Below are 25,434 nucleotides of genomic sequence, written 5' to 3' on the forward strand. Positions count from 1 at the left end.
AGAAGACCTTGTATAAATAAAGGGAAATGTTGTTTTGAATATCACTGGTACCATCAACATCGCTGTCTCTCTCCCAAATGAGCTAAATCCTTTTTTTACACTTGATTCGATGTTGCCAAGACTGAGGCCCTGAGGAGAGGCACAACTGACAGGACCTGCAGCTTGGCCATCTCTGAGGCCAAAGTATGCAGGTGTTTCCAATGAGTGGACAGTCACAAGGCTGTGGGACCAGACGGTATCCCAGGGCAGGCACAACTGCCAGGTGTGTTTACAGACATTTTTAATCTCTCCCTCTCCCAGTGTAGAGTGCCCTCCTGCTTCAAAACATTCACCATTGTTCCTGTACCTAAAAAGACCAAAGTAACATGCCTGAATGACTGGCGTCCTGTTACACTCACCTCAATAATAAGCAAATGCTTTGAGAGGCTGGTCAAGGACTACATTTGCAGCATGCTATAACCCACAATGGACCCCCTACAATTTGCCTACCGACACAAGCGATTGACAGATGACACAATAACCACAGCTCCACACAACGTCCTTACACATCTGTGGAAGAGTGATACTTATGTGAGAATGCTATTCTTGGACTGCAGTTCAGCATTCAGAATCAGAATCAGAATCAGAATCAGACTTTAATCGCCAAGTACCTATGCACATACAAGGAATTTACTTCCGGCAGATGTTGTCTCTCTGCTCATAACAATAATAATGATAAATATAAATGAAAATATAGATTATACATACAGGTAGTGCAATCCAAGTAATAGTTAGCCGACAGTTAACCGGCAGTTAACTGTTCAGCAAAGTGACCGCAGTAGGGAAAAAACTTCTCCAGTGCCTATTAGTCTTAGTCTGGAGGGATCTGAAGCGCCTACCAGACGGAAGCAGATCAAACATTCAACAGCATAATTCCCTCCAGGCTCGACAAGAAGCTCGGAGACCTTAGCCTTCACCCTGCCTTGCATAGCTGGATCCTGGACTTCCTGTCAGATCGCCGGTAGGTGGTAAGAGTGGGCTCCCTCACCTCCAACCCTCTGACTCTCAACACAGGTGCCCCCCCCCCTTTATTCTCTGTATACCCATGACTGGGTCACCACCCACAGCTCCAATCTGCTAATTAAATTTGCTGATGAAACTGCACTGATTGGCTTAATCTCAAATAATAATGAAGCAGCCTACAGAGAAGAATTCATCACCCTGAAACAGTGGTGTCAAGAAAGCAACTTCTCCCTCAATGTTGCAAAAACAAAGGAGGAATGGAGACAGGCTAACCCCTTTTGACATCAATGGATCTGGGGTTGAGAGGGTGAACAGCTTTAAGTTCCTTGGCATAAACATCACTGAGGATCTCACGTGGTCTGTATATACTGGCTGTGCAGTGAAAAGGGCACAACAGCACCTCTCTCACCTCAGAGGGTTAAAGAAGTTTGGTATGGACACCCAAATCCTAAGAACTTTCTACAGGGGCACAACTGAGAGCATCCTGACTAGCTGGATCACTGGCTGGTATGGGAACTGTACTTCCCTCAATCTGAGAACTCTTCAGAGATTGGTGTGGACAGCCCAGCACATCTGTAGATATGAACTTCCCACTATTCAGGACATTTACAAAGACAGGTGTGTAAAAGGGGCCCAAAGGTTCATTGGGGACCCGAGTCACCCCAAATGTTCCAGCTGCTACCATCCCTGAAATGGTACCACAATATAAAGGCCAGGACCAACAGGCTCCGGGACAGCTTCTTTCACCAGGCCATCAGACTGATTAATTCATGCTGATATGATTGTATTTCTATGTTATATTGACTATCCTGTTGTACATACTATTTATTATAAATTACTATAAATTGCACATTGCACACTTAGACAGAGATGTAACGTAAAGATTTTTACTCCTCATGTGTATGAAGACTGTAAGTAATAAAGTCAATTCAATTCAATTATTGTGGTTACACTGTTCAAGTTGGTTATGAAATGCAAGCAATCTTCAAACTTCCAGGTTTTGATGGAGGATTTCAATGAATTTAGACTGGGAGAAACATTTTCAAGGGCATTCTCAAGCTGCCTTGGGAATTCTGCCTACAATGTCCCAGATAAGCCCAATGGGAGCAATTGCTTCTGGCCTCTCTCTGTTTCCTGTAGTAGCCCTCAACAAGCAAGAATGCTTCCTGGCTTTATGGGAAACTAAAAGAAAATAATAATCCACTGACTAGATTCAATACTATAATTTAACCATTACTTAAACTTATAAACAGCTTTCTCAATTCAACTGTACTCCTTACTTCTTGTCAGCTCCACTGGACCTCTTCACAGATGCTGATTGGTCTGCTGAGTATTCCTGGCATTTCCTTTTCCTCTTCTGGTTTTCCATTACCTGTATCATTTTCATCCTCAAGAGTATGTCTTTTCTGATGTTCCAAAAAGAAATTCAGCTGCTAATGAAGGCCTGTCATTTGAAGAGGTAAGAGACTGCAGATACTGGAAAATGGAGCATCAGTCTACTGGAGGAACCCAGTAGATGGAGCAGCATCCAAGGGGGGAGTGAAAAGGCCATCACATTTTTGTATGATCCATGAACCCATTAACACAACCTAACTCATTCTCTTCTGCGCTTTTTTAATTAGTGCAACTTCCGGTAGGTAAATTGTTACTTTGTTGTTTTGTGGTAGCAGTACAGTGCAAGTATTCTGATTCTGCCTCTGAATATCTTCCTGTCAATTACCTGCCAATTTCCTTGTATTGGTGGGAGAGAGAAGCAATGTACAGGCATGTCAAAGAGCACGAGTCTGTTGTCTCCAACGTTAGGACATGGAGCAGGGGTGGATGGCCCGGGAGTGTCGTGTCCGAGTTGTTGTGTGTATTGGTACTAATGCTGATAGGAGTCAAAGAACAGAGGAAAACAGTTTCAATTTGTTTGTCTGCTGCTCTTTCTTCCAGTGGCCTGATCCAGATAGATTCCAAACACAAGAGTCCTGATGAGAGTTTCAGCCCAAAAATATAGGTTGTTTCTCCTTCTCCATAAATGCTCCCTGACCTGATGAGTTCCTCAAACATCTTGTGTCTGTTTCAAAGATGGTAGATTCCACTGGACCTAGTGCATGGTCATACAGTATATGCCACACATATTTTTCTGTGCTTGACTATTTTAATTGAACACAAGGCCATAAAAAAGTTGACACTACAGTCCTCCCCTCTCTCCTTCAAAGTTGTAGATATACTGCATGCTCCGAATGCTGACCTTTATATTCCTGGCTTTGAATTGCCTACTCCAGGCATTTCAGAAAGGATTATATAGTTAGTCTTATTGATAATATTGTATTGAACACAAACTCTCCTGGGATTCTAATACATTCTTCTCTCTTCATGAGCAGTATTATAATCAATGGTATGTGGTTGTGGTCCTTCTAAGTGAAATGTTATGTCTTTATACTATTCTAAACTGGATCTTGGAGCTATTGATTGGATATTAAAACCACTTTTGCAGACTCACACTGATAGCTACATCGCACAGGTGAATGAAGATGAAGATGATGGTCTATAATTTTACAATGGAGTGGTGATCCTTTTTTTAAGGTATGTTGGAGTTGAAATGAATCAAAAATGTCAATATATGCTGTAACCGGACAACTTCTACAATTTAATACTTGCATTTGGCTTTCTAAATTATGTAAGCTCCTCCAAAGACACAAGTTAGTAATCTATAATTAAATCAACAAATTAAGTCTAAAACCAGGAGTTAAATCTGGCAGTGCATTCACGGGCTTGCAGGGATGTTTGAAACTCAACACTGAAACCAGGCCAAGAGAACAGCAACTCATGGGATTCGCTGATAGTTGTGCAAATATTGTGGTACATCAGGTATTTGGCCTCCTTCGCAAGATTAATGGAAAAGTGCTCATTGTGAGCCTTTGTGGTGAGAGGTCGTGACATTCTGTTCTTTTTCACTTTCTGCTAAACTGTGAGTTATTGGTGTTTAATTCTGTCAACAGATCGTGAAACATCTCAAAACCTGACAGCTGAAAAAACAGTCACCTTTGCGTTTCCACATTTATCCTGCCACCTACACAATTGGTTCCTGCCCTTTCTGGAGGAATTCTACAGCTGTCAATGGATCGTGAAACATCTTAAACCCTGACAGCTGAAAAACTAGTCACCTTTGCGTTTCCATGTTTATCCTGCCACCTACACAATTGGTTCCTGCCCTTTCCCGAGGAATTCTACAGTATGTTTACTTACGTTACTTACGCCCCTTGCACTGCTGGCTCTCAGAGCAGCAACGAAGGTCCTCCACCTCTAAATCCAATTTTTTTCTTGGTTTTGGCAGTGTTCAGGACTTCCTTCATCATGCCCATAGTTTCCTCTCAGTTTTCATTACTGTCAGCCATGCAAGCTTCAGGCAAGATGGTAGCATAAAAAGTCACAACGGTTTCTATAGGGTCAACAAAAGGTTCTACCATTCTACTTAAAAGTACATCTAATGATAGCAACATGCTGCTATACATTAAGAAATTAAAGTACTGCAGGTCTGCACCATCAGTGAGTTGCTCACTGACAGAGATAATGAAGGAGCTACACAAAGTGCTGCTGCCTGATTCAATGGAGGCTAATAGTCAAATATTTGGTGAGGTGTAGCTAAGTAGTTATGGCGCCCAATGGTGACTCCTTTGCTTGCATCTTCGAAAACAGTCCTATTTCCATCTTTAATATCTCCACTTTTCCCTTTCAGGGTTCTTTTGAAGACCCTGACCTGGAGTTACACGCTGACTACGGTTCTTTGTGGGAATGCGACCCGCTCTCGGGGTTCCACAATCGGCCGCTACTCAGCATGCCAAAGCCTTGGCCTAAGATTTCGGCACGGTTTCAGGAGCCTAGAATCTCGAGTAACTGGAGACGGGCGAATCAAGAGTCGGTGTCTCCACAGGAGGCCCACGTGTTCTTGGGGGAAGTCGGAACATCTGCTGTGTGCCTGGGGACCCAGGATCCTTGCGATCTCCAGGCACAGAGCTCGAAAAAAGCGATGTTACGGACTTTTTAACATGGTAAACCAGCAAGCTGTTTGTTACCTCTTCCCACTCGTTGGAAAATGGAGTCACCTCTTTCTCCCTTATTAGGAGAGAGAGAGAGAGAGAGCTGGCAGCATGTCGAATTATCGGGTGAACGATTAGTCTCTGGGGTAACAGCAAGTCTGTGTGCCTTTGCTATTGCTTTGCTCACGCTTGCGTGCTGGTAGTGGGTGCGCTTCATTTTTACCGGTGGGGGGGGATTGTTGCTCGCTGCCACTTACATGCGGGAGGGAGAGGAGTTGGGGGGGAGCTTTGGGGTTCTAATATTTGACTGTCATTCATTCTTTGGGGCACTCCTGTGCTTTCGTAGATGGTTGTGAAGAAAAAGAATTTCTGAATGTATATTGTATACACTTCTCTGACATTAAATTGTACCTTTGAATCTTTGAAATAGATTAAGTCACATGGTCATGCTTCTTGTGATCGCAGGACCCCTTTGGACATTGTTAACCTGGCACCACGTGGGTTCGAGTCGCTGGTTTTCTGGACGAGAGCAGGGGCGGATGGCATGGGAGCTCCCTGGCCTCAGTCATAGCGAGGACCAGGCCGTGTCGCCTGTTCGCAGCTGCCGGAGCAAGGAGACAAATCCGTCGCGCTTCACCAGTGCGGTGCGGCACAGCATCCAACAGGGAGTCGGCACTGCCCTCCCAGGGTTTCGCTCGGCGATAGACAAGCTCTGTTGTAGTTGAGCGCAGATTTTTTTAGTGGCACTCATTGCAACTTGGGCCTCAAGCTGCAGGTCACTCACTTTCCACTCGCCAGCGGAGAGGCACCCAAACTGTTGCGCTCTACTGGGGCAACGTCGCACAGTTGTGGTCGACTGAAGATTTCAATTGGATTGAGGGGTCTGGACTATATATATATATATATATATATATATAATTTGTCTGGTTGTGTTTTTACTAATATTCTATATGTGCCTTTATATGTGAGGATTTGGCCTCTATGCCGCACTAACGCCTAGTGGGCATTGGGGTGGGCATAGGGGCCAATCAAGAGATGATCTCGGTGGGCTGGGAGCTCTAGACTACACACCTGCATATTTTTCATCATTGGATTTTTATTAATATTCTATGTGTGCTTGTACGTGCGAGGACAGGGCCTCAAAGCTGTGTCACCTAGGGACACAGGAGCAGTCAAGAGATGATCTTGCTGGGTTGGGCGGTCTGGTCTATATACATTCATATTCTGTGTCATTGTATGTTACTGATATTCTATATAGGTTTGTTAACGTATGTGCAAGGACTGGGTATCAAGCTGCAGTGTCATTGGGGGGTGGGGCAGGCATTGAAACTCTTTTATTCCATGAATGTGTTCTTGTGTGTGACTGTTGCTACTAAGTTTTCCACCTTGACCCCGCAGTAACACTGTCTAGTTTGGCTGTATTCATGAGTATTCGTGTATGGTTGATAACAATTAAACTGAATTGAACTGAGTTGAAGTCCTGGTTGGGGACTCAGGAATACCATCACGCACAGATTTAGAAGGATTCTTCATTGCTGTTTCCATTACGATTTTTTCTGACCATTCGGGGTTGTTAGCCCTGAGCTGAACCCATGAACCTGGATGACCGGTGGACCACTCTTAGTCTGTCCTCTAACCTGTGACCTGTTTGGCATGGGTGACCCTACCAAGAATCAAAGCACAAGGCCCTGACTCCAGCCAACATAGTACGCGTCTCCAAACCCTACAACAAAGTTGTGGTCCTCCTGAAAGAACACTACTTTTAGCCAAGCCCAAACGTAGCAATCATTTCACCAAGATGACAACCAGGAATGGGAATTGAATCACATATGAAAAATAATCATCGATGTCGATGGATGAAAAAAAATGCATCTGTTTCCTCAGAAGTACCAATGACATCTGTTTGATCCTGACCTCCTGTAAGTGTTTGCAGAGGATCCTTGTGATTCCATAAGTTTTTACTGGATGTTCCAGCTTTGACCCAAATCTTAAGGAAGTGCTGGTTGCTAAATTAATTGGGCACTATGAATTATCACCAGCACTTAGGTGAGTGGTGGAATCTTGGCAGAAGCTGATGGGAATATGGGAAGAAGAGGGAAAATTATTGGGGTACTAGGAATCGTTGCAAACCTGCAGGCCTGCTTCCATCTTATATGGATATCTGGAAAATAGTTACAGGACGTTGAAGTGCCACAGACAGATGCGGCAATTCTTTACTGTTTCCCTTCCCATGTTCGTAACTTTTTCTCTTCTGGCTTTTCACACGTTTTTTGACTGATCAGTTTTCTTGTTCTTCTCATAACAGTTAGTATGGCAACATAGTGGTTAGCACAGCACTTTACAGCAGTCAGCTGCAAGATCGGGGTTTGGTACCCGCAGCTGTCTATAAGCAGTTTCCATGATCACATGAGTTTCTTCTGGGTGCTCCAGTTGCCACCCATGTTTCAAAAGTTACCCTTAGGTTTAGTGAGCTGTGAGCATATTATGTTGGCACTGGAAGCATGGCAAATCTTGTGGACTGTCCAGCACAATCTTCGCCAATTTGATTTAATGCAAAGCAACGTATTTCACTGTAAGTTTCAATGTACATGTGACAAATAAAGTTTATCTTTATGCCTTTACCTTTATAAATGTCACAAAATGTAAAGAAACTATTGAGCACATTAAAACAGTTGTAAACTACTCTGTTCAGTCCTTGCTCTTTCCCCACACCTGGCCTTTTTTAAAAATTCCAGATAGTTAAGCAATTGTATTTTGGTAACAACAATTAACTCTGCATCTACCTCACTTTCAGACAGCTTATTTCCAGATCATAATTAGTCACTGCACAAAATATAAAGCTCTCATATCATTCCAGATCCTTTGTCAAACAGTTTAAATTCATTTGCTTTGATAAAAGGTCCCTTCAGTAAGGGAATCAGCTTCTCTTATTTGCCCATCTACCATGGATTTGTCTGTCAAATCCCCTCTCAGACTTCACTGCTCCCTTGTACTGAAAGCCCCCCGTTCCTGAAGCAATTCCCCATAATTCAGTCCTGTATTTTCTCCAGGAAGAAACAGCACTTCTGATCTTCATGTAAATGGATGCAAGCATATTTGATGTTAAGGTTGTCGGGCCAATAAAATTACCATGAACAGATTTACATTTTCATACCAAGACAAGAAGCCTTTTTTTTCCTGTTCAGTGGGTTATGGTCAATGTCAGAATTGCATTCAGTGATCTAATGTTTAAAACAGCAACTGGTAACTGGAAATATTCATCTTAAACACATTCATGTATGGATCATGAAGTGGCTGTGGTTGTGAAGTTTTATCTTGCAATAGCCATCTGCTGTCTATTGTGATTTTATCACTAGCAAGTAATAAAATCATTTCACAGAATTGATATCATCACACATTATAGAACATTAACACAGACTATTCCATTTACCATCCAACCAGATAAAGCAGATGTGTTTAAGGAGCATGCTATCACTTCATTTTCTACTTTATCTTTTTCTTCTGAATTGTTCGCCAATGTGCTGTTAAAAGCGAAGGCAAGATTTTCCTGTTTGACCGCATCTGGAAGTAAATTGCTTTAAGTTTCCATGAAGCTACTAAGGAAACACCCTGGCCATTTCCCTTCTCTCTTCTACTTTCTTGGAGAAAGTACAGGAGCTTGAAACCCAGATGACCAGACTCAACAATCCTTCACCATTGCTATTAGACCTCTGAACCAACTATCTCACATCCCCATCCTAGTGCTACTGTCATGTTCTTGAACCCTTAAATCTGCCTTTTCCATTTTGTCCACCAGTGAGGACATCTTCGAGAGGCAGTGCCTGAAGAAGGCAGCATCCATCATCAAGGACCCTCACCATCTGGGCCATGCCCTCTTCTCAATACTACCATCAGGGAAGAGGTATGGGAACCTAAAGACCCACATTCAATTATTCAAAAGCTGCTTTCCCCCTCCAGCATTCAATTTCTGAATGGTCCATGAACCAATGGACAGTACCCTGTTAGTCCTTTCTTTTGCACTGGTTGCTTACTTTGTAATTTATAGTTATACTTATTTTTGCTCTGTAACGCTGCCACAAAGCAACAAGTTTCACTTGATGTAAGACAGTGATAGTAAACCTGATCCATTGCGTCGTGGAAGACATGAAAATAAGCTAATCTAATCTGAAACTAACTAAGATTGTGTGTGTTGTAGAAAGGGTCCAAGTCCTTTGTTGTGCTTTTCCCCAAACCTACTTCTTAATGTGGAGCCGCATCATGAGTTGGGTTGACTGTGGATTGATGACAAAATGACAAATTAATGCTAATCTTCCCTTTTGTCGTTTGGTTGTGGAAAAAAATACATCCTAGTTTGTGATAGGGTTAATTCCAACAAGTGGGAAAAAGCACAGCCAATTAGTAAAATTTTTTCTACAGTCACAATTGGAAACATTTCTTTATCTCCATTTTCCAATGGTCAAAAGAAAACCATAAGAATGGATACTCTGTCATTATTCCAAAGCAGCAGAGTAGCACAACAGCTTAAAGTTACCTCTAAGCTAAACATTAATTGGTGTTGTCCTCTCTACAATACTTCAGCAAGCAGTTCGTTCAAAGGCAATGGCTCAAGTGAATGCCTGAGGTTTTACAGCAACAAGCACCAATTTTGGTCAACACCAATGGTGCTTGACTCACTGAGTTCATCCTGCAGATATTTTGTTGCTCCAGAATCCAGCGTCTGCAATCTCTTGCATGACCTGAGGTTTTACCTTGGCTTTGCCAGCTTTCTAATTCTGTTAGCTCAATGCAGCTTTGGGTGCTGATTAGTTTTGCATTATGTTTATACTGTAATGTGTGTTGGGTGGTTCGGGAAATGTAGAATTGATTTAATTATTGGGCTGGAACTAGCTGACAGATGCCAACCCTTCCGTACTTCCCTGCCAGTAATTCTCAGATCAAATGCTGAGTTTAGGATTCCTTTTTATTATTTTATTGCTCACTTGCGGGATATGACACAAGTAGCAATGCTACCATTTTTATCCTTTTCTAATTGCTCCTGAATTCATGAAACAATTAAAAATTAGCTATTAATGAGCCTGGAATTACTGTCCTGAAGAACATAATGGGTTTTCAATGGAAATTCAGTAATTTATCTTGATTATCTATTTTAGGCAAAAAGAAGTTCCAGACTTATTGAATAAATTTGAATTTAAATTCCAGAGCTTCAAATTTGAGCAAAAGTTTCTGGTCCAATGGCCCAGAACTCTGGCCAATAGTCAGATAACTTAATCAGTATGATACCATATCTCCTCCTCTACACAGTCATAGAGGTTCTGAACTTGCTGGCTACTCTTCACCAGGGATACATTGACACTGGCATCGGGTCACTCGCTGAATTCCTGAAATTAAGTATTGTGTTAAGGTGTATTAAATTTTGTAAAAATATTAGATGAAAGTCTGAACAATTCCAAGTGACACACTAAGGCTACATCCACACTACGCCAGATAAATCCATAACCGAAGCTTTTTCTCTTCATTTTTACCCTCCATCCACACTAAAACGGCATTTTCGTCCCCCAAAACCGGAGCTTTTCAGAAACGTTTTCCAGGGTAGGTTATTTTTGAAAACGCTGCTCGGGCAGATCAGTGTGGACAGCGTAACCGGAGAAATCTGAAAACGCTGTCAGACGGCAGCGTGCCATTTCATTGTTTTCTTGAATGCAACCTAACAATTTCAGAACTCATGGTGAAGAGACTGAAGCCAGAAGAGTTAGAAATGTACTCACCAAATACTTTGACCCATAACTTACTGAATAAATAAGTATACTGTACTCACTTTGCCGTTTTCTGTCTTTGCTTGTATGAAGATGGTTTACCTATTTATGCAAGTACTTCTCTGACAATAGATGTGTAACAGCCTAATGTAACATTGTATGGAAATATAATACTGACTCAGACATGTTTTATACATTTAACAAGGTGCTTTATTAATGCAACAGAGTTAGTCAGTTTTTCAATGTTCGTCGTCAGCCGGGTCAATCTGTCATTGAACTCCCTGTCGGTTGCCTCTGTACACTCCAGTATTTGTTTTTTTTAGTTTTAAGTTCGCCTGTGTGACAGCCAACAGCTGTCCATTGTCTTAAGCTTTTCTAGTCTGTAACTACACAAACGCACACTTTTACAGTGAGATTTGACACCAAACATGTCGCTTATTTTCGGTAGATGTGTCCTGCGCATGCGCAGTAGGAGGAGATTCGCCGAAATCTCCGTTTCAGTGTGGATAGAGATATTTCCAAAAACGCATAGTGTGGACGCCTATCGTTTTTACTTGAAACCGGCGTTTTCAAAATTTTCCAGTCTAGTGTGGATGTAGCCTAACTCTTTGTGAGCTTACAGCATGTAAAGTGTCTCTATAAATTAAACATTGTAGGTTTGTTAAATGTTAATAGCAGCTGGATTCTTTCTTGGCCTCAAGGCACCAGTGGCATGAGAGCAAAAGACCAAAGAGTTTATTCACCTCTGTATGTCTCAATGCTTGTGGATTGGACCCCTATTTATTGAGGCCCCTTTCGTTCGGTCCTTTGGATTTCATCTAGACCGAGGAATTGCCATTAGCGGTTCCCGGGACAGACCCAGGGTGATTTCAAGAATCGGAATTCAGAGTTCCCCCAACAATAGGGACAATCAAGTCCCCCAACAATAGCAACGATCCAGTGGAGGCTACAAAATGTGAGCCCCGAAATCTTTGTGGAAACCTCTGTAGCTTACTACATAGTATTTTTTGTGGTTTATTTGTGTTTTTTATTTTATGATAATAAGTTAGGCTTAAGTTACGTTGTTGTTCTTGTACGCTTATTACCCCATTTCCAGGACACTGAAATTGTTTTGGGTCTTTTGGGTTTGATCACCCCAGCCGTTACATCTATCAGTAACACTTCTGAAACTATCTGCTGTATCACCACTGGGAAAGGTACAGTGAAGCTTTTCATTTCAATGGAGAGGAACATCTACAAAGGACCTTGGTAAGTGTCATATAACTTACGTGCTTCTAAATTAATTGAGTTTAATGTTGTGTAATTAGGTATTAATACTAAGTACATTTCTGCACTTGATGGCATTTAGGAATGTTTAAAAATAATTATTACAATGAATATTTTAACATTTCATTGATAGTTAATGTTTCTGAAAGTCAAGGATCATTCAGAAAATCTCAGTGTCCTTTACATGTGTGAAAGCTAAGGAAGCTGTCAGCATGATTTGGCTGGCTATCGAAGTTCAGAGGCTTGTTCTTGCCTAACCACATGCATATCCCTGATGTAGAGCCTCAGCATTTCGGGTTTGGACAACATTGAACAGAAGGTCCACAAAGACAGATCTGGAGAAGTTAAGTCCATAACTTACCAAATAAACTACCGGCAGCAAGTCCTAGCCCAATGTGTCCTAGTTTCGGTCTGACAAAGAAAAACTAGTGGAAACAAGTTACACTAAGTTCTATGTTCTAAAACAGAGTCAGTCCAGAAAATAAAGAAGATCGAAGTTAAAGATGATTGTTAGCCATATGATGTGGGTCAGAGATATCCTGTGATGTGAAATGCTTCTGTTGAGATCTTTAAAAGTGAAAATTTAAGCTCTCTTTTACTCTCATATTTGTTTATTGCTATAACAATCCATTTCCCAACTGCATTTAATCAATTATTTTGCTAATCTTCCAAACGTATAATATATATATTTTATTTATTTTAAATTTTTACTCAGAAGGCTTTCTTTTTTATTTAGCCCATGGAAGGGATATGGAAGAAAACTGAAAGGCAGAATATGTACTATCTGTGTCTTCTAGTTTCCTGAAAAAGATAATATAAATATTTGTTGCTGCTATTAACAAGAGGAAGATAGAAATAAACTAAAAATGCATAAATAAAAAATATTAATGAGTAAATGGTTGTTAATCAATACTGAATGGAAGTGTTTAATTGTTTTGTGTCACTAAACCAAAATCAGTGTTGGTCTCCGCGAACATCTATAGATATCTGTCATTTATGTCACTATTAGATCAAACTGTTAAATATACAATTATAGTATTATCCAGTCGACCATTCAGCATTTGTAGAATTATAGATTCAGAGAGAAAGAGATGAACACATCTGCCATGCATTGTTAATACATATTCATGCTTAAATTAGTTCAGATTTCTAGCATTTGCAATTTTCATCCAATCTGTTGGATACACTGGATTATTTTTCAGATGTGATGCCTTTAAGCTCGATATAATCTGTTCCCCTCCTTGCTGACAAACTCTTCCTCCCGCATGATATATTTTCTCTATTGCTGTATCATATTTGCTGGTTATTGAGATTGAGACAATTGAAATTACAGCCATGACAGACGGTCATGAATAATTAAGGGAGAATACTGTGAAATGCAGTAAGCTGCAACATTTGAAATGTAATTTCATATTCCCAAAGTACTCTACAAAATAAAAAATGTGCATAAAGTGAAACATTGCCTTGGATAAACAGTTTATTTCTGCCTGTCATGTCACTCTGCCAAGGGCTGAGTACATGCGAATATCACAACACACCAACAATTATAGGTGTCAGGAAAAATTACCCTGCATCTCAAAGCACTAATCATTTCTTCCCTTCTGTGACAATATGCCATAATGGCACTACATTAAATAGTGCAATGGTTAAGTTACTGGCCTAGTAACCCAGAGGTCTGGACTAGCCATTCAGAGTCACAGTTTCAAATCTTCCACTATGGCATCCGTGAAATTTTAATTCAGATTTAAAAGAATCTGAAGCAACTAGTCTTAGTAATAATGATCACAGGACTAATAAATTGTTATAAAATCCTGTTAGATTTACTGTTGGTGCTTTGGGGAGGAGATCTGCCATTTAAACCCAATCTGCCCTACATGTCAGAATCAGGTTTAATATCACCAGCATATGTCGTAAAAATTTGTTGTCTTTGCGGCAGTAGTACAATGCAAAACATCATAGTAGAGAAACAATACTGTAAATTACAGGAAGTAGCTAAATTAAATAAGTTATGTAAAAACAGAAATTTTAAAAAAGTAGTGAGGTAGTGTTCATGGATTCAATGTCCATTCAGAAATCAGATGACAGAGGGGAAGAAGCTGTTCCTGAATTGTTGAGTGTGTGCCTTCAGGCTTCTGTACCTCCTTCTTGATAGTAACACTGAGAACAAGGCATGACCTAGGTGATGGGGGTCCTTAATAATGGATGTCACCTTTTTGAGGCACCACTCCTTGAAGATGCCCTGGATACTACAGAGCCTAGTAATAAGTTTGCAATTCTGTAGCTTATTTCGATCCTGTGCAGAAGCCTCCCCCACCCTCCCACCCCCATTCCAGACTGTGAGGCAGCCAGTTGGAATGCTTTCCATGGTAGATCTGAAGAAATTTGTGATTCCAAACCACCAACGTACTTCATTAAGTTCAGGGGAAATAAAGGATGAGCTCCAAGTGCAGGTCCTGTTAGTGATCCCAAAGTTTTGGAAAGCAAATTAATTTTGTAAAAAGTCAGTACACATGACCAAATGATGCACAATTTGTCCTTGAACGGGATGTCAAGATTAACACATAATTTAAAGGCAAATGAAAATTTCTAAAAAGCTTTAGATGAGGGAATTCTTAAATAAAAACCAAAAGGTGCTATAAACATGAAGCAAGTCAGGTAGCATCTGTGGAAAGAGAAACAGAGTTAACATTTCAGGTCAAAGACCTTCCTGATGAAGATGGGAGAGAGAAATTGCATTAATGTAGCAGGTTAGTAATTTGATTAAAAGTCTTCAGCACAAAATTGTATGTTTTTCTCTCCATAGAAGCTGCTGGATCTGAGGAATATTATTGGCATTTACTGTTTGATTTTAAGATACAACTTCCCTGATTTTATTTTGGATAATATTTCCTTCATTCCAGGAGCTTTCGTAGACTTCTTTTAACTAGACAGAGATAATGAGGGTGCTGAGCTTTGGTGAGATCTTATCTATTCTTACTCCTTCCAAAATATTGTTCCCATGGTGTTCTCTTAAAACGGAGTAACCAATTTAGGATTTCCCTCAATTCAGACTTTTACCCTAAATACTGTCAAGCAGCTTTTGCAGGACTTTTATGTAAGTATATGCTTTGAACCATTTAGCAAATTGGTGCTGGCTCCATGTTGTTTCTTTGGCTAGATTGCTAAGAGAAATTCCAAAGCACATAATTTGTTGCCTAACCTAAAATCATGAAAAGTGTGGTTAAATTAGCCTTTCAGAAATATTCTCTCCAGCTCCTGAATTGAACAGAAATTGCTTTCCTTGTCTGCAGAACCTGTACCTCAGAAGCTTTTAAAGTGTTTGGTTTTATGGTAATTGGATATGTAAAGGGCTCTATACTTCTTGAACATGCATTTCTCTTGTGCTCCAAGGAAAAAACTTGTCTGAGATATCCTAGGGAGGTCATACTCAAGCTATTATCTATGGGAAAGGAGCAAAACTCTCTGTAAATCCTCATTGGTGTAGTTACTTAAAACAATTTGACAGCATTCCAAAGTCTTATTAGCTAACACAGCAATGTGGCTTAAATTTTTATCTCAATCCACATAGCATTTCACACACGTATTTCTGATCATTTTTTCTGATAATCATTGCATGTAGATTTATGCACATAAATCTACTCGGTGATAAATGAATGACTGAATCTACTTTCTTCCCACAAACCCAGCTAAAATGAGTGTTGCAGGAATTAACTCTCATCCTGACTGTCTTTTCAGCAGATGTAATGGAAAACTGGATTTGTGTAACAGTAAATCATAAACACAAGAGATCCTGCGGATGCTGGAAATTCAGAGCAACACACACAGAATGTTGGAGGAACTCAGCAGGTTAGGCAGCATCTAGGGAAATGAATAAACAGACAACGTTTGGGTTAAGATCCCTTCTTCAGGACTGGAAAGGAAGGGGGAAGATGCCAGAATAAAAAGGCGAAGAGAAAACGTTTTGCAAAAATTTCTGGATGAGGGAATACCAATGGCAAAGCTACTTGCTCACCCTCCTTCCCCTCCCATACCTTTCTATTCTGGTGTCGTCCTCCTTCATTTCCAGTCCTGAAGAGTCCCAGCCCGAAATATCTACTGTTTATTCATTTCCATACATGCGCCTGACGTGCTGAGTTCCTCCAGCATTTTGTGTGTTTGTGTAACTGTGTCAATAATTATCTAGACTTTGTAATATAGACAAGTTTTCAAATGTCATCATGGTAGGAAACAGAAACAGCAGTTGTTTACTCTGATTGTTAAAGGCACATAATCCTCCTGGGAAATGGGACATGGTTAGTTCAACGTTATGTCACTTTTCATTTTTACACAGTACAGATGAAATTCCATGCAAACCAACCATTGCACATCACAAATCAGCAGTTCTGATTTGGAAAGCTGAAATAAACATAAAGGAAGAGATCTTGTTGTGGATTTTTCATTGGTTGCTGGGCTCACTGATGTTTTATTTCTACGTTAAATCCTTAATCTGGGTTTTCTCATGGGAATACAGTTCACACTCAAATGGCTAATGGTGAATTTCAAACTGTTTTAAGACACATTGTGCATTTTTTCCGATTTTAATTAATTCAGATGTAGTCTGATAATGAAGTGGCAAACCTCAGTGACAGAAATCCTGAAAGTATTTGAAAAGCAACGCAGTGCATTTTCAGAGTGAGTAACCATACAACTACAATGAGCTGAGAAGTGAAGGGAAAATCTACACAAGATTGAGACAAATCTATAGCCAACCCGAATTCTATTTCAGTAGTGGCACAAGAGACTGCATGGGTTTTAGCCGGAAACATCAATTGTAAAGTTCCCTGTACAGATGCTTCCTGACCTATTGAGTTCCTCCAGAAGATTGTCTTTTGCCCCTATTTCAGTGATAGTGTGTGATATTTGTGATGATGGCAGGTCTTTCTGATTTCTCACTGCACTAACTTCAGAACTCTGTTTCCTGTCACTATCAACTATTCCTCTCACAGATGTGCTGACTCCAAGCTGACTTTCTGCCATTCTTTGATTTGTGAAATGGTGATTTCACAAGAGCTTCTAAGTATGGATGATTGTACCTTGGAGGGTTCAACCAATCCTGACATAATAAGTAGAAGGTAGTCGTCTATCATGGCTTGTACATGTTGTACTATTCAGAATGACTGAAACAGTCCCAAAAATAACATCCAAAATATGGTGAGCTAAAAAATGTACATATCTCACAAGAAGATACCATGCCTATTGTCTGTGACAACCAGCCTTTTGAAACATGCAGATTGTTAGATCTTTCATCATGGCTTGACACACATTAAGTCTTAAAACAGAGCAAGTACTCAAGCTAGTCCACAAGATGCATGGAGTATAAGAAATAAGGTGGATGATCTTGTTGCACTTTTAAAAATTGTCTGGTATGATGTTGTGGCCATCACTGAATTGTGACTGGAGGATGCTTGTAGTTGGGAGCTGGATGTCCAAGGGTACACGTTATATCGGAGGGATAGGAAGGTAGGCAGAGGGGGTGGTGTGGCTCTGCTGGTAAAGGATGGCACCAAATCATTAGAAAGATGTAATATAGGAGATCAGAAGATGTTGAATCCTTGTGGGTTGAGTTAAGAAACTGCAAGGGTAAAAGGACCCTGATGGCAGTTATATACAGTAGCTGCAATGTGGACTACAGATTACAATGGGAAATAGAAAAGGCATATCAAAAGGGCCATGTTATGATAGTCATGGGAGATTTTAACATACAGGTAGGTCAGTAATGGATCTCAAGAGAGTGAACTTGTTGAAAGTCTCTGAGGTAGCTTTTCAGAGCAGATTGTCACTGAGGGCCATACTCAGTAATGCCGTGGCTACAAAAGCAGAATGGATGATAAATACCCTGTGGTGAGTGACTCACCTCCCAACATCCCAAGCCTTTCCACTACCTTCAAGGCACAATTTAGGAGTCTGTTGTGAGCATGCATCCTTACTCCAACAACATTCAAGAACCTCAACCCCCATCTGATCAGTATCTCATTCACCACCCTAAGTATTTATTCCTTCCCCCATCAGAGTACAATGTATACCAGCTACCAAATGCACAGTAGTCATTTGTAGGGTTTTTTTTTTACCTGTCAAACCCAAGACCTTTACTTCCAAGAAGGAACCAGTGTATTGGAACACCATCCCCTGCAGGTTCTGCTTCAAATTACAGACCATCTTTATTTGGAATTAGATTGTCATTTCCTTCATCAAAACCCAGAATTCTCAAACCTAAAAACATTGCAGAAACTGTTTTGTGAGAAAGATTGCAGCAGATCAAGAAGGGGACTCAGGTCAAATCTCTGAAGGGGCAGAGATAACGCCATCACCAATTAACTGGAGTCCGACAACTTGCACTTGTTTCTCAACACATTTTATTTACTCGTGCACAAGGAGAACAGGATGACTCCTGTCCCCACACTGTTCTGAAGTATGAACAGAGAAATTGACTAGTTGGGTACAGGTATTAACCAAATGGTAATGTTGTGGATATTAACCAATTGGTAACCATGGAGAGCATTCTGACAGGCTGCATCACTGTCTGGTATGGAGGGGCTACTGCACAGGGATGAAAGAAGCTGCAGAAGGTTGTAAATCTAGTCAGCTCCATCTTGTGTACCAGCCTTCAAACTACCCAGGACATCTGCAGGAAGCGACATTTCAGAAAGGCAGCATTCATTATTAAAGACTTCCAGCACCCGAGCATGCCCTTTTCTCACTGTTACCATCAGGTATGAGGTACAGAAGCCTGAAGGCACACACTCAGCGATTCAGGAACAGCTTCTTCCCCTCTGCCATCTGATTCCTAAATGGACATTGAACCCTTGGAGACTACCTCACTTTTTTAATATAGAGTATTTCAGTTTTTGTACATTTTTAAAAATCTATTCAATATATGTAATTGATTTACTTGTTTATTATTTTTTTTCTCTCTGCCAGATTATGTATTGCATTGAACTCCTGCTGCTAAATTAAATTTCACGTCACATGCTGGTGATAATAAACCTGATTCTGATTCGGATTCGTTATTTGAATGATCAATTACCACCACACTTCAGTAACATAGGTATTAATATCCAGTAGAATCTACATGTTAAAGGCCAATAATACTTCAGAATGAGTAAAGTAACTGACCAATATTAAGTGTCACCCTAGAATCCTTCACTTGCATCTTAACTTTGTCTTGAAATGCCAAATGGCTCTGGCCCCATGCTGTGTGAAGAGAAGCTCTGCTCTTTAAAGACCTCTTTTCAAAAGCCTCCCATGCCTGGGTTGACTGCACACTATCTGTAAACTGTCCTTGCCTGGACACTACCTTAACCCTTGCCTTGCTGCAAATTCCATAAGGGATAGGCTATAAATGTCAGTCTTAGTAGCATATCCAGATGATAAAAAAAAGGATAATGGAAGTTTAACTGTTCTGTGAGGCTATGGTGAAAATCGACAGGTGCCGAAATTTTAAAAATCAAAGAAAGCGATGGAAACACTCAGCTAATCAAACCATATCTGTGGGACAAGGAAGACAAAGGGTCTTCAATTTGTAACAACAACACACACAAAATGCTGGTGGAACACAGCAGGCCAGGCAGCATCTATGAGGAGAAGCACTGTCGACGTTTCGGGCCAAGACCCTTCGTCAGGACTCGTGTTTGCTCTTCAATTTGTAACACTGTCTTTTTCTTTTCACACAGTTGCAGCCTAACCAGCTAAGCATTCCAGCATTTCCTGCTTTTATCTGTGACACTGCAGAAGGGGCTGCCATGTACATTGAAACAACTTCTGTTTCATCAAATTGTCACTTATTCCATATAGCCAATTAAAAATACCTTAAAATTTCTGCATTTACACTCAGTGATCACTTTATTAGCTATATCCTGTACCCGATGAAGTGGTCACTGAGTGTATGTTTGTGGTCTTTTACTGCCTTAGCCCATCCACTTCATGCTCTGGCATGTCATGCATTCAGAGATGTTCGTCTGCACACTACTGTTGTAACACCTGGTTATTTGCATGATAATCACCTTCCTATCAGTTTGGGCTTCTCCTCAGACCCCTCTCGTCAACAAGGCAATTGTGCCCACAGAACTGCTGCTCACTGTACGGTTTTGTTGATTTTTGCACCATTCTCTGTCAACTCCAGAGTCCATGGAGCGTAGAAATCCCAGGAGTTCAGCAGTTCCTGAGCTACTCAAACCAACCCATCTAGCGCTAACAATTATACCGCGGTCCAAGTCACTTAGTTCCCATTTTTCCGCCATTCTGATGTTTGATCTGAACAACAACTGAATGTTTTGACTACGTCTGCATGCTTTTGTTCGTTGATTTGCTGTCACATGATTGGCTGTTTATTTATCTGTGTAATAGACCTGTTGCATTAACGAGCAGGTGTACAGGTGTACCTAATAAAGTGGCCACTGAGTGCAATTTTGTGCTAATAATTTGCTTATTTTAAACAATTATTGTTTGAAAGTTTACATAAGATTAGGATGCCCTACTCTATTAATGATGCACGATTGGTTTCACTAATAGAAAGTCATATATCATAGATAATAATATACCAAACTGTGAGTGGTCTCCCAGCAAGCCCTGCTTTTTAATTTACTAGTTTATCACTATCATTAAAATTAACATTTCAGTGTGTTTTATTCTGGAGTAGAGTACAGCAAGCTGATTAAATCCTGAGGTGCTGTCAAGTGCTTTATCAGCTCGAGATCCTCTATTACATTAGAAAGCAAGCTGAATGCTCATTATGTGACTATTACCAGGCAGACTATAATGTAACTATTAAGTTGGCCCACTTAAGCTTGTGAGAGGAATGAGGCTTTTAACAAACTTACATAATTCCTGCACTCTCAACCACCATAATCACCCTGATTCAATTACCTTTCGACTATTACAGGATTGGAAACTGACAGATGTTAAATATCTCTTTCACCAAATCTTTTTAAAGCTTTTGTTTGGATTAAAAAACCCCGTGCAATAATTCCAATTAAAGCCTTTCATTTTATTGGTTTATTAGATACCAGATTTGGCATATTTAATATAAATTGAATTAACCTACAGTTAAACTTAATGTAATGACACACTTTTGTTTTTATCCTTATCAAAATTTCACCTTTCAATACCGTGCTGGATGTAATACAGCTTAAATATAATTCGTTATTCATCTGGTTTTAAAGAAGGCCAGATGAATAATTGTGTTTTATCCTACAAACAGATTTTTAAATCAAAAATGTCCATTATCTAAATGATTTTCTGTACAAATATCAAAATTAATAAAGTGGAACTAAACCAATAGATTCAAACAATGTCTGATTCTGAGTGAATCATCTTTTAACCGAACTATAATTTTGCTAATGCCCCTAGGACTTCTCATTAAGTAATTGTATGCCTAGTCAACTCTCTTAATTCAATGTTTAATGCAAAATTTCCTCCAAGAGGACCACAACCTTGTCGTAGGGTTTGGAGGCTTGTGTGCCTGAATGACCCGGAGAACGATATTGGCTGGAGTCGGGGCCTTGTGCTTTGGTATAGTCACCCATGCCAAACAGGTCAAAGGGTAGAGGCCAGACTAAGAGTGATCCATAGGTTCTCCGGTTTTGGAGAACCCTGACTGGTCAAAAAAATTATTATGGAGACAGCAACGAAGAATCCTTCCATAGCTGCATGTGACAGAGATGGAGGATCTTCATCACTGCCCTAAACACTAGTGGTGTAACAGGCAGTAACTCAACCAATCTTCAAAAGAAACCTGCTGAACCTCACTTCACAGTGCTAAGCAGTGTTGCACCCATATTGGACTGTCTCAGTACTTTTATATTACTTTTTATTCACAGTTATTTTGTAAATAATACTATTCTTTTGCACCTCTGGTTAGATGCTAATTGCATTTCATTGGCTTTGTATCTGTACTCAGCACAATAACAATAAAGTTGAATCTAACCTAATCTAAATCTAAATTGATGATGGTGGTTAAAATGAGGGTTTTAATCAGAGTATTTGTTTCCAGGGGCAGAAATAATGACAAACGTTGATCTAACATGACTGAGAAGGATCAACAGCAACTTGAGGAGAATTTACTTTCCATGACTACGGTTCAGATTTTAACAGAATAACTAATAGTGGATACAGGCCTTCGGAAGAGAATTGGGATAAATATTTGGTGAAAGGAATAAGAAGGAATATGGTTCATTGAGTCACCATAGACTCAGCGGGGTTAATGAATTCCTTCTGTGCAGTAGTATTTTATGGTCCCATTGCTCTGTCATCTTCTGACACATAGGCAAGGCTTGTGCCATAGCACAAGTGTTTAGTTCTGATTGGACACCATCCGACTGCACAAATGATTCATCAAAAAAACTTTATGGTTAACTCTTCTCCTGCAATTAGGTTTGAATAATAAATGTTGGTATTGTCAATGACAAACATATCTTGTGAATGAAGACAAAATGTCATTCATATAAGGACAAACATCTCAGGTGAAAATGATTCAAGAAGACTGTCCCTCCCCTGAAGCACTGAAATCTAATGAAAAACATGTCAAGTGGTAGAAAACCTCCAGTATTGTTTCACTTAGCTGATTAAATTCCTGGACGGAAGGTAATTAACTTTAGATATGAGCCTTTAATGCAGCTATCTAAATAGTTATACATTACACAAATAAGTAAAACTGTTTCAAGTGGTTATTGGGAGGAAGGGGGCTTCAAATATGAGGTTCTCCACATTGGACCCAAAATAGATTGAATGGAGTACTTGATAAATGGTAAAGATCTAGAAGCAATAGAGAATTAAAGGTCTATTATCCAAATAAATAAAGGTCATCAGCAGACGTAGAAAACAATCAAAAAATAGTTTAAATTAAACAAATTTAAATTAAATAAATCTTGAATTAAAAAGTAACATTCCAGAAGAAGAATCAGAATCTGGTTTAACATCACTGATATATGCCATGAAATTTGTTGTCTTTGCAACAGCAGTACAATGCAATACATAATAATAGAGAAGAAAAGTTAATTACGGTAAGTAGATATATACTAAATTGTTAAGTTAAATAACTCACACAAAAATAGAAATAAAAAAAGTAGTGAAAATAAAAAAGTAGTTCATGGGTTCAATGTCCATTCAGAAATTGGATGGCAAAGGGGAAGAAGCTGTTCCTGAATCGTTGAGTCTGTGCCTTCAGGCTCCTGTACCTTCTCCCCAATGGTGGTAATGAGAAGAGGGCATGACCTGGGTGATGGGGGTCCTTAATGATGATGCCACTTTTCAGAGTCATTGCTCCTTGAAGATGATCTGGATAATATGGAAGCTAGTGCTCATGATGGAGCTGACTGAGTTTACAACTCTCTGCAGCGTATTTTTTGGGCTCTACAAAATAGATGAAGAAACATTTGCCTGCTCTGCTCCAAATTTAAAAATCTTTGCAGTAGCTCTCCCATACCAGACGGTGATGCGGCCGGTTAGAATGCTCTCCACTGTACATCTGCAGAAATTTATGAATGTCTTTGGTGACAAAGTTCCACAAACTCCTAATGAAATATAGCCATTGACGTCCCTTATTTGTAGGTGCATCAATATGTTGGGTCCAGAGAAGATCTTCAGCGCTATTGACACCCTGGAACTTGAAACTGCTCATTCTCTCCACTTCTGATCCCTCAATATGGATTGTTGTGTGTTCCCTCATCTTACTTTTTCTGAAGTCCACAATCAGCCCTTTGGTCTTCCTGACATTGAGTGCAAGGTTGTTGCTGTGACACCACTCAACTAGCTGATATATCTTGCTCCTGTATGAACCCTCATCACCATTTAAAGTTCTGACAACAATAGTTGTATTGTCAGCAAATCTATAGATGACATTTGAGCTGAACCAAGCCACACAGTCATTGATGTAGAGAGTAGAGCAGAGGGCTAAGCACACTTCCCTGAAGAGTGCCAATGTTGATTGTCAGCAATGTGGAAATGTTACTTCTGATCCACACAGATTGTGGTCTTCCAGTTAGGAAGTCAAGCCTCCAGTTGCAGAGGGAGATACAGAGGCCCAGATCCTGGAGCTAATTAATCAGAACTGTAGGAATGATTGTGTTAAATGCTGAGCTGTAGTCAACAATAATTACCCTAACATAGGTACTTATATAGTCCAGGTGATCCAAGGCCGCGTGATGAGCCAATGAGATCACATCCACTCTAGACCTATTGTGGCGAAGGACACATTGCAGTGGATATAGGTCCTTGCTGCAGACAGGAGTTAATTCTAGCCATGACCAACCTCTCAAAGCAGTTCATCGCCATAGATACAAGTGCTACTGAATGATAATCATTAAGGCAGCTCACCCTGCTCCTCTTGGGCAGGGGTATAATTGTAGCCCTTTTGAAGCAGGTGGGAACTTCCGACTGTAGCAATGAATGGTCTGTCACCTTGCTCGGCTTCATCATTTTGAAAGGCAGCCTGCCATTGGCCTCTGAGACCAAGTGCTGCAGGGATCCTCATAGCTGTAGTCTTATTCTCCCTTTCAAAGTGTGCACAAAAGCCATTGAGTTCATCTGGGAGTGAAGTTGCACTGCCATTCATGATGTTAATGTGGTCAAGGTAGGTACAATTACAATGTTTAAAAGACTGCAACATGGATAGGAAATGTTTGGAGGGATTTGGGCAAAATGCAGGAAAATGGGACAAGCTCTAGAAGGCACCATGGACAAGTTGGGCCAAAGGTCTGTTTCTGTACTGAATAAATCTGCATCTCTGAAAAGTTGATTGTCCATTTTCCTCTACAGGTAAAACTTGACCTGTTGGGTTCCTCCTGCATTTTGGGTTCTTCAGGCTTTCAATTCCAGCATCTGCAGTCTCTTGTGTCTTTAAAAAAACAGAAATGCTGGTATAATTCAGCACATCAGAGAACATCTGTGCAGAAGGAAAAATAGATTTGATGTTTCAGGTCATTCACCTGTTATCATCAGAAAATAAGATCGTGTTCTTCATACCTGAAAGATTCAAATACAAGTAAAGAGATCAAGTGCTACAACCAGAGATAGACCTGGTTAGTCCACTCCCAGTTTACTGTGTTCCATTCTGTCATTCACACGTTAGAAACAACTTATTGGCCAGAACTTAGAAGCAGACCATGTTTCCCACTAACCTATAAGACGTATCATTTGCAGATGCACCAATGAGGACTTGCTGACAGAAGACATTGAATCCTAAATAACACGGCCCAGGGCAATGGCAGGGCCTTGAAGCAATATAGCGCTAATATATGGGAAAGTCAGGATAAATTGAAAAAAAATCATATCTGATGTGGCCCCAATCTTAACCAGATGACAAATAAGTCAATAAATATGAATGATAATAATTAAGGCAGGTCGCCCTGCTCTTT

Source organism: Hemitrygon akajei, chromosome 8 (genome assembly GCF_048418815.1).
Source record: "Hemitrygon akajei chromosome 8, sHemAka1.3, whole genome shotgun sequence".
NCBI classification, from domain to species: domain Eukaryota; kingdom Metazoa; phylum Chordata; class Chondrichthyes; order Myliobatiformes; family Dasyatidae; genus Hemitrygon; species Hemitrygon akajei.